At 41.0% G+C, this 15,823-nt stretch overlaps 1 long non-coding RNA gene across 1 annotated transcript; it reads left to right on the top strand.

Moving 5' to 3' along the window:
• The first annotated feature begins 1,879 nt into the window (after window positions 1-1,879).
• Window positions 1,880-4,821, top strand: LOC142652290 (uncharacterized). Its single transcript, XR_012847785.1, has 3 exons — window positions 1,880-2,300; window positions 2,407-2,684; window positions 4,677-4,821. It is a non-coding gene; the product is annotated as an uncharacterized LOC142652290 (long non-coding RNA).
• Window positions 4,822-15,823: the final 11,002 nt, after the last annotated feature.

Below are 15,823 nucleotides of genomic sequence, written 5' to 3'. Positions count from 1 at the left end.
CGGTAGCAGACCTACCACCAAAAGAGACCTGAAAGGCTAAGCAAGATTTTATTACGTTTCATATTTACGGGAAATACCTGTGCGCCCAAGTGACCTCCCCGATGATCACTTAGGCGCGGAAGTTCTCCGGCTGCATTCTTACGCTTAGGACAGTTGTTCACTTGATGCTTGTCATGCCCACAGTAGAAGCAGAGACCACGTTGTTGGGGGGACACGGAGGCCCCGAGTTGCATAGGTACCTCCGAGTCTTCCGGGGAGGAACGAAGCAACGGAACCTCGGGAGGCATCATGGGGGAGTCAGAGGAGAAAACATCAAGACGTTCAAGTCGTCGTTCCCTGAGACGTCGGTCAAGTCGTACCGCTAAAGTCATAACCTGGTCTAGGGAGTCAGAAGAGGGATAACTAACTAGCAGATCTTTCAGGGCGTTCGACAGACCCAACCTAAACTGGCACCTTAAGGCAGGGTCATTCCACCGAGAAGCTACGCACCACTTCCTAAAGTCAGAGCAATACTCCTCAACAGGTCTCTTACCCTGACGTAAGGTCACCAGCTGACTCTCAGCAAAAGCAGTCTTGTCAGTCTCGTCATAGATGAGTCCGAGAGCAGAAAAGAAAAGATCAACAGAGGAAAGTTCAGGGGCGTCAGGAGCCAAGGAGAAGGCCCATTCTTGGGGCCCGTCCTGGAGCCGGGACATAATTATACCCACCCGCTGGCTCTCAGAACCTGAGGAGTGGGGCTTTAAACGAAAATAGAGCCTACAACTCTCCCGAAAGGAGAGAAAAGTCTTCCGATCCCCTGAGAACCGGTCGAGCAACTTGAGGTGGGGTTCAAGAGGTGAGGTGAAGGGGACTATCATGGTAGCATCAGGCTGGTTGACCCTCTGAGCCAGGGTCTGGACCTGTAGGGAGAGACCCTGCATTTGCTGAGCCAGGGTCTCAAGGGGGTCCATAGTGGTGTCAGGGACCAGGGTAGACTAGGTATGGGCTTGTGATTATGTAATGACGGGGGTGGGGAGACAGACAAGTGAGCCCTAATCTACCCACCACTCAGTCCTTGCCTACTTGCAACGACCCGCCCTAGGCGACGGGGTACAACTGGGCGACGGTCCCTACGCTCAATAAGTGCACGACAGACAAACAGACAAGGGTACACAGAGCTAGGGGGAGAAAGGGGCAGTTGCCCACGGCAACACCGTGAGCAACAAGAGAAGTGAACAAGCCGAGTCAAACCAGGAGAGTACGAGGTGCCAAACGCAGAGCAGAAGAGTAGTAAACAAGCCGAGTCAAACCAGGAGTGTATGAGGTACCAAACGCAGAGCAGGAGAGTAGTCAGCAAGCCGGGGTCAATATGAAGCAAAGACAATAGTACAAGAAGCTGCAGCAGGGCCAGGAAACCAAACGAGAAGAATCGCAAGCAAAGGAGGAACAGGAAAGGCAGGTATAAATAGACAGGGGGCGGGAGCTAGCTCCGTCTGGCCAGGCTGTGATAGGTTCTCCCACTCCTAAGCCTGCCACCCTGAATGGTGGAAGATGGAGTCAGTCTCACAGACATAGAAGCAGGTGCAGACTGATTATCTATGGGCGTTAACCCCGAAGCTGTGCCTGGCAGATCCTTTACAAATGCACACAGTGATGTCACAGTACAGGGATAATGCCCACAGTGATGTCACAGTACAGGGATAATGTGCAGAGTGATGTCACAGTATAGGAATAATGCACACAGTGATGTCACAGTACAGGGATAATGCCCACAGTGATGTCACAGTACAGGGATAATGCCCACAGTGATGTCACAGTACAGGGATAATCTACTCAAGGGAATGTTACAGTATAGGGATAATGCTCAACATGATATAGCAAAGAAATAACACACACAAAATGACATCACAGTACAGGGAAAAAACATAATAATGTCACATCCAGTTGTAATGCCGCTTAACAGGGATAATGCACCAAGCAGGGGTAACCATGGGGACTCCATAGTAAAACTTAGAATGGGGCCACATTTAATTTTCCATGCCCCCTTCTAACGTCCATAGTCATCACTAACTGCCCCTTACCTCTTTTATAGAGATGAGCATCCTTAGTTTTTGGGCCCGATAGCAAGTGCTATGCCTTTTACCCTGGTAGTTACGCCCCTGGTCCGGCCGTTTAGGCCTCATCAGCAATGATCGTAAATCAGGATAACCAGCCCACCACTCATCCTGCGATATCTTCACGAGACACTATTGTGTATATACGTCTCTGACAAGGAAGAACAAAACGGAGTGGATCTACCTGAGAGATACAAACCAATGAAGGTGCTCCCAGATCTGTCCCCAGCAACGCTGGGACACGGAAGACAATTTAAGGAGAAAAAAATATTCACCATAGATGGTTTTTCCCTTATATTAATTATTTCTATAGGTGATAATGTGCACACGCGCTCTACAGAGGACCCGTCAAGAGAATTATTGACTACCCTGGGCATCTGGCAGTTCCTGGAAAATAAGGGAGATCTCTCGGACTCCTAGAAGAGCAGGCAAATATCATAGGTGCCCACCTTCTCTAAAATATACTGACCTTTCCCCTTTTCCAACGTCCTCCACTCCCGGGAGCCACTACAGACAATGCGGTGACGTCGAGACTGAAGTTGGGACATTGACCGCAGCAGCACCCGGGAGTGACTGCAGGAACACGGAGAGGTGAATATCTCCACGTCTGGTCTGGGGTCTGTATTTAGGGTGTCTGGTCTGGGGTCTATATTTGTTAAGAGGGTCTGGTTTGGGGTCTGTATTTAGAGGGTCTGGTCTGGGGTCTGTATTTAGAGGGTCTGGTCTGGGGTCTGTATTTAGAGGGTCTGGTCTGGGCTCTGTATTTGTTAAGAGGGTCTGTATTTAGAGGGTCTGGTCTGGGGTCTGTATTTAGAGGGTCTGGTCTGGGGTCTCTATTTCGGGTGTCTGTGGGTCTGGGGGACCCAGTTTTGTCCCAGTTTTCTTCCATTTGGAGGAGATTTTTGTTGCCTATTTTCCCCAGCATAGTACGACGTCTCGGACCCTCTGCTTTTTCTCCGTTTTCCTACGGCCTGATCTAATGTTGGATAAAGTTGTTCAGATGATTTATCTCCTGGAGATCGTGACAATATTTTATTATTAATATATTACACAAGTAGAACTAATGACCGGCTGCGCGGCGTAAAAGTCACGTTATATAAGATCGATAACAAACCCCTACAGCTGAGTTTCCCAACCTTGAGGCACCCCTGGAAAAAAAAAGAATTTCCTCAGGGCACCCCTACAAAACTGCAAAAAACGGCTCAAAACAAGCACTACACTCTTAGGCCTTGTTCACACAGCGTATTTTTGTAAGGTAGAAAAAAAAAATCTGCCTCAAGATTCCTTTAGGAATTTGGAGGCAGATTTGGAATTGACAGCGTTGTCTGACGATTTTTTTGTTTGCGTTTTTTCGCTGTGTTTTTTGCCCACATGTTTTTAAGCCGTTGAAGAGAATGCAAAAACCGCAGGCAAAAAAGCACCAAACGAGCGACGCAGGAATTTACTGTCTGATATTAATCTCATTAGGATGTCAGAGGCAGAAACCACTCAAAGACAATCAGCCCCCCCCCCACCGGAAAATGACCATCAGCCCCCCCCTCAACGGAAAATAACCATCAGCCCCCCACTCACAGTAATGACCATCAGCCCGTCCACTCACAGTAAAATGACCATCAGCTTCCCCCAGTAAAGTGACCATCAGCCCCCACTCACAGTAAAATGACCATCAGCCCCCCCTCACAGTAATGACCATCAGCCCCCCACTCACAGTAATGACCATCAGCCCCCCACTCACAGTAATGACCATCAGCCCCCCACTCACAGTAAAATGACCATCAGCCCCCCACTCACAGTAAAATGACCATCAGCCCCCCACTCACAGTAATGACCATCAGCCCCCCCACTCAAAGTAATGACCATCAGCCCCCGACTCACAGTAAAATGACCATCAGCCCCCCACTCACAGTAATGACCATCAGCCCCCCACTCACAGTAAAATGACCATCAGCCCCACACTCGCAGTAATGACCATCAGCCCCCCACTCACAGTAAAATGACCATCAGCCCCCCACTCGCAGTAATGACCATCAGCCCCCCACTCACAGTAAAAAGACCATCAGGCCCCCCCTCCAGTAAAATTACCATCAGCCCCCCCCCCCCAGTTGAGTGGCCATCAACCTCAGCCCCCCCCCCACCCACCAGTGTGCTTACTCCTGGGGAAGGAATAAATAAGGAGGTATAATAGGAGAGAACTACAACTCCCAGCATGTCCAGGCTGTTATTATGGGATATTAGAGGACATTACAGGGAAGAGGTATAAGAGGAGAGGACTACAACTCCCAGCATGTCCAGACTGTTATTATGGGATATCAGAGGACATTACAGGGTAGCGGTATAAGAGGGGAGGACTATAACTCCCAGCATTTTCCTGGCTCCAGTTCTCACACAATTGCTAACAAACTATATATACTTACCCTGCCCAGCGTTAATGGCTCCTCTCCCTGTCAGGCTCCTCTGGTGGAAAGTGGTGGGCAATACATGTAGTAGACGGGCGCGCGTCACGCCTGCTACAAGCATAGTTGGAGTAAGCGTCGGGGGCGCAGCTTGTAGCAAAACCAAATATTTTTCTATTTTTTTTTGCAGTGAATGAGCGGAGTGTCGCGGCACCCCTGGACGGTTCCCATGACACACACCCCAGTTGGGAACCACTGCTCTAGAGGGTGTGATAGTGAAATCTTACCGAGATGTGACTTGTCGTGCGGACATTCGGGTTAAGGCTGTACAGAGACTGACACATTGTTAAATAAACTCATTACGTCACATTTACTGTTATTGAATTCAAAGATTTCAGGTTTCAGGAGACAACATATAAAAAATAAAGGGGGAACTTACAACATTCTGATTTATCATTTTGTTTAATGGAAGCTATAAATCATTATGCAGTGAGCTCCCCCTAGTGGTTACTGCAGGCAGCAGAATGTTATCACGTAACTCTATGGGAGCTGTATATATCTGGATGTAGTGAGCTCCCCCTAGTGGTGGCTGCAGGCAGCTGAATGTTATCATGTAACTCTATGGGAGCTGTATATATCTGGATGTAGTGAGCTCACACTAGTGATGGCTGCAGGCAGCAGAATGTTATCACGTAACTCTATGGGAGCTGTATATATCTGTATGCAATGAGCTCCCCCTAGTGGTGGCTGCAGGTAACAGAATGTTATCATGTAACTCTATGGGAGCTGTATATATCTGTATGTAGTGAGCTCCCCTAGTGGTGGCTGCAGGTAGCAGAATCTTATCATGTAACTCTATGGGAGCTGTATATATCTGTAAGTAGTGAGGTCCCTCTAGTGATGACTGCAGGCAGCAGAATGTTATCATGTAACTCTTCGGGAGCTGTATATATCTGTATGTAGTGAGCTCCCCTAGTGGTGGCTGCAGGTGGCAGAATGTTATCATGTAACTCTATGGGAGCTGTATATGTCTGTATGTAGTGCACTCCCCCTATTGGTGGCTGCAGGTAAGAGAATGTTATCATGTAACTCTATGGGAGCTGTATATATCTGTATGTAGTGAACTCCCTTAGGCTTCATGCACATGACCGTGCCCGTAATTACTACCTGTAATTACAGGGCACGGCCGGCCGCGGTCAGCCGGCCATTTTTATGAACCGTGCTTCCGTTATAAAGTATAGGAGCACGGTCTGTAAAATGAAAAAATAGGACATGTCCTATTTTTTCCGGCAGGTTTCTATGGCAGGGGCACCCTCCCGTAGACATACGGGAAGATGTCCGTCGGCCATAGAAATGAATAGGCCTGTAATTATGGGCGATTTTACGGTCGTGTGCATGGGGCCTTAGTGGTGGCTGCAGGCAGCAGAATCTTATCATGTAGCTCTTTGGTAGCTCTATAAATCTGTACAGTGGCGTAACTACCACTATAGCAGCCGTAGCAGCTGATAAGGGGCCCACAGCATGAGGGGGCCCGCGCTGCCGGCCAACACGGCCCCCCTATGCCCGGTGGCGCTGCTAGCAGCTGTTATTGGTGCTACAGCAGTAGCGACACCACTACGGGGCCCCGGCTGCCTGGCCCATAATATTTATGGGCCAGACGGCACGGACCCCCTCATGAATTATCTACTAGGGGGCTGTATGGTACTATTTACAAAGGGGAGGTCTGTGTGGCGCAATCTACAGGGGGCTGTGTGGCATTATATACAGGGGGGCTTTATGGCGATATCTACAGGGGGGCTGTATGCCACTATCTACAAGGGGTTGGTGGGGGCCGCTATCTACAAGTGGGGTGTGACACTGTCTACAGGGGGGCTGTATGGTTACGCCCCTGTATCTGTATGTAGTGAGCTCCCCCTAGAGGTGGCTGCAGGCAGATTTAAATTTATCAATTAACTGGATGGTTGTGTGAAGAGAAGCTGGGGACTTGGAGCTCTGTGTCAGAAAACTGAGCATTATATAGAAAACTGGACCTAATTGGATTTAAGGGCTATTTCCAGAATCAACATTTATCACCGTTTTCTTGGAGCGACGGTGGAGCATGCGCGGTCTTCTCCATTCAAAGTCTATGGGACCAAAAGATAATGACCGAGCACAGCACTGAACTGTTTCCGTCAGTCCCATAGAATTTGAGTGGAGTGGCACCGCGCATTCTCGATCACCGATCCATTTCAGCTCCTCCTAACTGCGGTCGTGCATTGAGGAGGGACGGGGGGCATGGGACCCTAGTTCTAGTGACCAATTGGAGGTCCCAGCAGTGGGGTCCCAGCGATCAGACACCTATCAATGATGATTCTGGTAATACCACTTTAAATACAATAAAATGATAGGTACACTTAGACCACCGCTATTAACCCCTTCACATCCTAAACCACCAGAAATATTATATGACATTAGATGTTAACCACTAAACTACACTGGGTCTCCTGGGATTATTAGATATGAACCCATAAACACCATACAGCAAGACGGATATTAATGTTAACTCTTTCATCCCCCTAGACCACTATAGACCACCACAAGAATACTATCACTAACCCTAAACCTTCCTATGTAACAATGAGTAATGTAGTGCGAGTATACAGTAGAATCGGGGGGCATTTTGCCATCTTTGTTGTATGCACTTAGAAACCCCCTTTACAAAGCCTGCATTTTCTCCTGAGGATCGCGGTATCCCATTTCCACTTCCTCCGCTATAGTTGTAGGAGATTCCTCTATGGAACATATACCACTAATATGCAGCTAGATTTAAGTCAGCCATAGGGACAAGGATTTAGACCTGAGCAGAATTAATTTTTTTTGCTGTTTCAGATTTATTAGAATGTTTGTCCTTACAGGGTGTTTTTATTTCTCTAAATAATAATTAAAAAAATTAAACAGCTTTGCAAATAGTCTAGATAAACACTCTCCTTCTCTCATTGAAGAGACTAGGAGAAAGCTTCAATATCGTGAACTTGCGATTCACAGTGCGAGCAGCAAAGGAAATAAAGGGGAAACAGCGATCAAACGAGCGCTACTGCCCCATCAAAACAGCTGATCAGCGAGGGAAGGACCAGAAGTCAGTCCCAGACCGAACAGATATTGATGGCCTATCCTGAGAATAGGACATTCATTTCTTAGGACTGGACAACCAATAATACTGCTCCCAATATACAATCGGATAACTACTATAATACTGCTCCTATATACAAGAATATAACTACTATAATACTGCTCCCTATATACAAGAATATAACTACTATAATACTGCTCCCTATATACAAGAATATAACTACTATAATACTGCTCCCTATATACAATCGGATAACTACTATAATACTGTCCCTATATACAAGAATATAACTACTATAATACTGCTCCTATATACAAGAATATAACTACTAGAATACTGCTCCCTATATACAAGAATATAACTACTATAATACTGCTCCCTATATACAATTGGATAACTACTATAATACTGCCCCCTATATACAAGAATATAACTACTATAATACTGCTCCTATATACAAGAATATAACTACTAGAATACTGCTCCCTATATACAAGAATATAACTACTATAATACTGCTCCCTATATACAATCGGATAACTACTATAATACTGCTCCTATATACAAGAATATAACTACTATAATACTGCTCCCTATATACAATCGGATAACTACTATAATACTGCCCCTATATACAAGAATATAACTACTATAATACTGCCCCCTATATACAAGAATATAACTCCTATAATACTGCCCCTATATACAAGAATATAACTACTATAATACTGCCCCTTATATACAAGAATATAACTACTATAATACTGCTCCTATATACAAGAATATAACTACTATAATACTGCCCCCTATATACAAGAATATAACTACTATAATACTGTCCCTATATACAAGTATATAACTACTATAATACTGCCCCTATATACAAGAATATAACTACTATAATACTGCTCCCTATATACAAGAATATAACTACTATAATACTGCCCCTATATACAAGAATATAACTACTATAATACTGCCCCTATATACAAGAATATAACTACTATAATACTGCCCCCTATATACAAGAATATAACTACTATAATACTGCCTCCTATATACAAGAATATAACTACTATAATACTGCCCCCTATATACAAGAATATAACTACTATAATACTGCTCCCTATATACAATCGGATAACTACTATAATACTGCCCCTATATACAAGAATATAACTACTATAATACTGCTCCTATATACAAGAATATAACTACTATAATACTGCCCCTATATACAAGAATATAACTACTATAATACTGCCCCATATACAAGAATATAACTACTATAATACTGCCCCCTATATACAAGAATATAACTACTATAATACTGCCCCCTATATACAAGAATATAACTACTATAATACTGCCCCTATATACAAGAATATAACTACTATAATACTGCCCCTATATACAAAACTATAACTACTGTAATACTGCTCCTATATACAAGAATATAACACTATAATACTGCTCCTATATACAAGAATATAACTACTATAATACTGCTCCTATATACAAGAATATAACTACTATAATACTGCTCCTATATACAAGAATATAACTACTATAATACTGCCCCCTATATACAAGAATATAACAACTATAATACTGCCCCCTATATACAAGAATATAACTACTATAATACTGCCTCCTATATACAAGAGAATAACTACTATAATACTGCTCCTATATACAAGAATATAACTACTATAATACTGCTCCTATATACAAGAATATAACTACTATAATACTGCTCCTATATACAAGAATATAACTACTATAATACTGCCCCTATATACAAGAATATAACTACTATAATACTGCCTCCTATATACAAGAGAATAACTACTATAATACTGCTCCTATATACAAGAATATAACTACTATAATACTGCTCCTATATACAAGAATATAACTACTATAATACTGCTCCTATATACAAGAATATAACTACTATAATACTGCCCCCTATATACAAGAATATAACTACTATAATACTGCCTCCTATATACAAGAGAATAACTACTATAATACTGCTCCTATATACAAGAATATAACTACTATAATACTGCTCCTATATACAAGAATATAACTACTATAATACTGCCTCTATATACAAGAATATAACTACTATAACATTGGTCCTATATACAAGAATATAACTACTGTAATACTGCTCCTACATACAAGAATATAACTACTATAATACTGCTCCTATATCCAAGAATATAACTACTATAATACTGCCCCCTATATACAAGAATATAACTACTATAATACTGCTCCTATATACGCGAATATAACTACTATAATACTTCCCCTATATATAAGAATATAACTACTATAATACTGCCCACTATATACAAGAATATAACTACTATAATACTGCCCCCTATATACAAGAGTATAACTACTATAATACTGCTCCTATATACAAGAATATAACTACTATAATACTACCCCTATATAGAGGAATATAACTACTATAATACTGCTCCTATATACAAGAATATAACTACTATAATACTGCTCCTATATACAAGAATATAACTACTATAATACTGCCCCTATATACAAGAATATAACTACTATTATACTGCTCCTATATACGAGAATATAACTACTATAAGGCTGGGTTCACACGTGGCGGAATTGCACTTGAATTCCGCTGCGGACACTCCGCAGCGTTAATCCGCAGCGGAGCCGTTTCTCCATTGACTTCCACTTTAATTTAGAAGTGTTCGTTTAGACGTTGAGTAAAATTCCGCTGCGGAGCATAGGCTGCGGAGCGGAATTTGGTGTCCGCAGCATGCTCTGTCTGTTGTGGAGCAGTGGCGGACTGGTTGCGGACTCATGGCGGAATTTCTCCATTGACTTCAATGGAGATTCTAAATTCCGCAATGAAGTCCGCAGATGTCATGCACATGTTATGTGTGCTGCGGATGCGTCTTGCTTTTTTGCCATGACATTTCTTCATTCTGGCTGGACCTATGTATTTCTAGGTCTACAGCCAGACTGAGGAAGTCAATGGGGCTCCCGTAATTACGGGAGCGTTGCTAGGCGACGTCAGTAAATAGTCACTGTCCAGGGTGCTGAAAGAGTTAAGCGATCGGCAGTAACTGTTTCAGCACCCTGGACAGTGACTACCGATCCCAATATACAGCAACCTGTCAAAAAATAGAAGTTCATACTTACCGAGAACTCCCTGCTTCTGTCTCCAGTCCGGCTTCCCAGGATGACGTTTCAGTGTAAGTGACGGCTGCAGCCAATCACAGGCTGCAGCGGTCACATGGACTGCCGCGTCATCCAGGGAGGTAGGGCTGGATGCCGAAAGAGGGACGCGTCACCAAGACAACGGCCGGTAAGTATGAAAGTCGTTTACTTTCACTAGGGAAAGTGCTGTCCCTTCTCTCTATCCTGCACTGATAATAGAGAGAAGGGAAGCACTTTTACCGCAGTCCGCAGCAGCTAGTCCGCATCAATTTACTGCACATTTTGGGCAGATCCGCAGCCGTAATCCGCAACCCGGATTAGGTGCGGCATTGATGCGGACAGTTGCGGAGGAATTCCGCCACGTGGGGGCATGCCCTAATACTGCCCCCTATACACAACAATACAACTGTTATAATACTGCCCACTATATACAAGAATATAACTACAATAATACTGCCCCCTATATACAAGAATATAACTACTATAATACTGCTCCTATATACAAGAATATAACTACTATAATACTGCCCCTATATACAAGAATATAACTACTATAATACTGCTCCTATATACAAGAATATAAGTACTATAATACTGCCACTCATATACCAGAATATAACTACTATAATACTGCTCCTATATACAAGATAACTACTATATTACTACCCCCTATATACAAGAATATAACTACTATAATACTGCTCCTATATACAAGAATATAACTACTATAATACTGCCCCCTATATACAGGAATATAACTACTATAATACTGCCCCTATAAACAGGAATATAACTACTATAATACTGCCCCTATATACAGGAATATAGCTACTATAATACTGCCCCTATATACAGGAATATAACTACTATAATACTGCCCCTATAAACAAGAATATAACTACTATAATACTGCCCTCTACATACAAGAATATAACTACTATAATACTGCCCCTATATACAGGAATATAACTACTATAATACTGCCCCTATAAACAAGAATATAACTACTATAATACTGCCCCCTATATACAAGAATATAACTACTATAATACTGCCCCCTATATACAAGAATATAACTGCTATAATACTGCCCCCTATATACAAGAATATAACTACTATAATACTGCTGCTATATACGAGAATATAACTAGTATAATACTGCTCCTATATACGCGAATATAACTACTATAATACTTCCCCTATATATAAGAATATAACAACTATAAAACTGCCCCCTATATACAAGAATATATCTACTATAATACTGCCCCCTATACACAACAATACAACTGCTATAATACTGCCCCCTATATACAAGAATATAACTACAATAATACTGCCCCTATATACAAGAATATAACTACTATAATACTGCCACTCATATACCAGAATATAACTACTATAATACTGCTACTATATACAAGATAACTACTATAATACTGCCCCTATATACAAGAATATAACTACTATAATACTGCTCCTATATACAAGAATATAACTACTATAATACTGCCCCCTATATACAAGAATATAACTACTATAATACTGCCCTCTATATACAATAATATAACTACTATAATACTGCCGCTATATACAAGAATATAACTACTATAATACTGCCCCCTATATACAACAATATAACTACTCTACTACTGCCCCTATATACAAGAATATAACTACTATAATACTGCTCCTATATACAAGAATATAACTACTATAACACTGCCCCTATATACAAGAATATAACTACTATAATATTGCCCCCTATATACAAGAATATAACTACAATAATACTGCCCATATATACAAGAATATAACTACTATAATACTGCCCCTATATACAAGAATATACCTACTATAATACTGCCACTCATATACCAGAATATAACTACTATAATACTGATACTATATACAAGATAACTACTATATTACTACCCCCTATATACAAGAATATAACTACTATAATCCTGCTCCTATATACAAGAATATAACTACTATAATACTGCCCCCTATATACAAGAATATAACTACTATAATACTGCCCTCTATATACAATAATATAACTACTATAATACTGCCCCTATATACAAGAATATAACTACTATAATACTGCCCACTATATACAAGAATATAACTACTATAATACTGCCCCCTATATACAAGAGTATAACTACTATAATACTGCTCCTATGTACAAGAATATAACTACTATAATACTGCTCCTATATACAAGAATATAACTACTATAATACTGCTCCTATATACAAGAATATAACTACTATAATACTGCTCCTATATACAAGAATATAACTCCTATAATACTGCCCCCTATATACAAGAATATAACTACTATAATACTGCCTCCTATATACAAGAGAATAACTACTATAATACTGCTCCTATATACAAGAATATAACTACTATAATACTGCTCATATATACAAGAATATAACTACTATAATACTGCCTCTATATACAAGAATATAACTACTATAACACTGCTCCTATATACAAGAATATAACTACTGTAATACTGCTCCTACATACAAGAATATAACTACTATAATACTGCTCCTATATCCAAGAATATAACTACTATAATACTGCTCCTATATACGCGAATATAACTACTATAATACTTCCCCTATATATAAGAATATAACTACTATAAAACTGCCCCCTATATACAAGAATATATCTACTATAATACTGCCCCCTATATACAAAAATATAACTACTATAATACTGCTCCTATATAAGAGAATATAACTACTATCATACTGCCCCCCATATACAAGAATATAACTACTACAATACTGCCCCTATATACAAGAATATAACTACAATCATACTGCCCCCTATATACAAGAATATAACTACTATAATACTGCCACTTATATAGAAGAATATAACTACTATAATACTGCCCCCTATATACAAGAATATAACTACTATAATACTGCCCCTATATACAAGAATATAACTACTATAATACTGCCCCTATATAGAGGAATATAACTACTATAATACTGCTCCTATATACAAGAATATAACTACTATAATACTGCTCCTATATACAAGAATATAACTACTATAATACTGCCCCTATGTACAAGAATATAACTATTATAATACTGCCCCTATATAGAAGAATATAACTACTATTATACTGCAACTATATACGAGAATATAACTACTATAAGGCTGGGTTCACACGTGGCGGAATTGCACTTGAATTCCGCTGCGGACACTCCGCAGCGTTAATCCGCAGCGGAGCCGTTTCTCCATTGACTTCCACTTTAATTTAGAAGTGTTCGTTTAGACGTTGAGTAAAATTCCGCTGCGGAGCATAGGCTGCGGAGCGGAATTTGGTGTCCGCAGCATGCTCTGTCTGTTGCGGAGCAGTGGCGGACTGGTTGCGGACTCATGGCGGAATTTCTACATTGACTTCAATGGAGATTCTAAATTCCGCAATGAAGTCCGCAGATGTCATGCACATGTTATGTGTGCTGCAGATGCGTCTTGCTTTTTTGCCATGACATTTCTTCATTCTGGCTGGACCTATGTATTTCTAGGTCTACAGCCAGACTGAGGAAGTCAATGGGGCTCCCGTAATTACGGGAGCGTTGCTAGGCGACGTCAGTAAATAGTCACTGTCCAGGGTGCTGAAAGAGTTAAGCGATCGGCAGTAACTGTTTCAGCACCCTGGACAGTGACTACCGATCCCAATATACAGCAACCTGTCAAAAAATAGAAGTTCATACTTACCGAGAACTCCCTGCTTCTGTCTCCAGTCCGGCTTCCCAGGATGACGTTTCAGTGTAAGTGACGGCTGCAGCCAATCACAGGCTGCAGCGGTCACATGGACTGCCGCGTCATCCAGGGAGGTAGGGCTGGATGCCGAAAGAGGGACGCGTCACCAAGACAACGGCCGGTAAGTATGAAAGTCGTTTACTTTCACTAGGGAAAGTGCTGTCCCTTCTCTCTATCCTGCACTGATAATAGAGAGAAGGGAAGCACTTTTACCGCAGTCCGCAGCAGCTAGTCCGCATTAATTTACTGCACATTTTGGGCAGATCCGCAGCCGTAATCCGCAACCCGGATTAGGTGCGGCATTGATGCGGACAGTTGCGGAGGAATTCCGCCACGTGGGGGCATGCCCTAATACTGCCCCCTATACACAACAATACAACTGTTCTAATACTGCCCACTATATACAAGAATATAACTACAATAATACTGCCCCCTATATACAAGAATATAAGTACTATAATACTGCTCCCTATATACAGGAATATAATTACTATAATACTGCCCCCTATATACAAGAATATAACTACTATAATACTGCCACTCATATACCAGAATATAACTACTATAATACTGCTCCTATATACAAGATAACTACTATATTACTACCCCCTATATACAAGAATATAACTACTATAATACTGCTCCTATATACAAGAATATAACTACTATAATACTGCCCCCTATATACAGGAATATAACTACTATAATACTGCCCCTATAAACAGGAATATAACTACTATAATACTGCCCCTACATACAGGAATATAGCTACTATAATACTGCCCCTATATACAGGAATATAACTACTATAATACTGCCCCTATAAACAAGAATATAACTACTATAATACTGCCCTCTACATACAAGAATATAACTACTATAATACTGCCCCTATATACAGGAATATAACTACTATAATACTGCCCCTATAAACAAGAATATAACTACTATAATACTGCCCCCTATATACAAGAATATAACTACTATAATACTGCCCCCTATATACAAGAATATAACTGCTATAATACTGCCCCCTATATACAAGAATATAACTACTATAATACCGCTGCTATATACGAGAATATAACTAGTATAATACTGCTCCTATATACGCGAAAATAACTACTATAATACTTCCCCTATATATAAGAATATAACAACTATAAAACTGCCCCCTATATACAAGAATATATCTACTA

This window comes from Rhinoderma darwinii, chromosome 5, assembly GCF_050947455.1.
Source record: "Rhinoderma darwinii isolate aRhiDar2 chromosome 5, aRhiDar2.hap1, whole genome shotgun sequence".
Taxonomy (NCBI): Eukaryota; Metazoa; Chordata; class Amphibia; order Anura; family Rhinodermatidae; genus Rhinoderma; species Rhinoderma darwinii.
The sequence above is the reverse complement of the archived record's forward strand: the minus strand, read 5'-3'. Positions and strand labels throughout refer to the sequence as shown.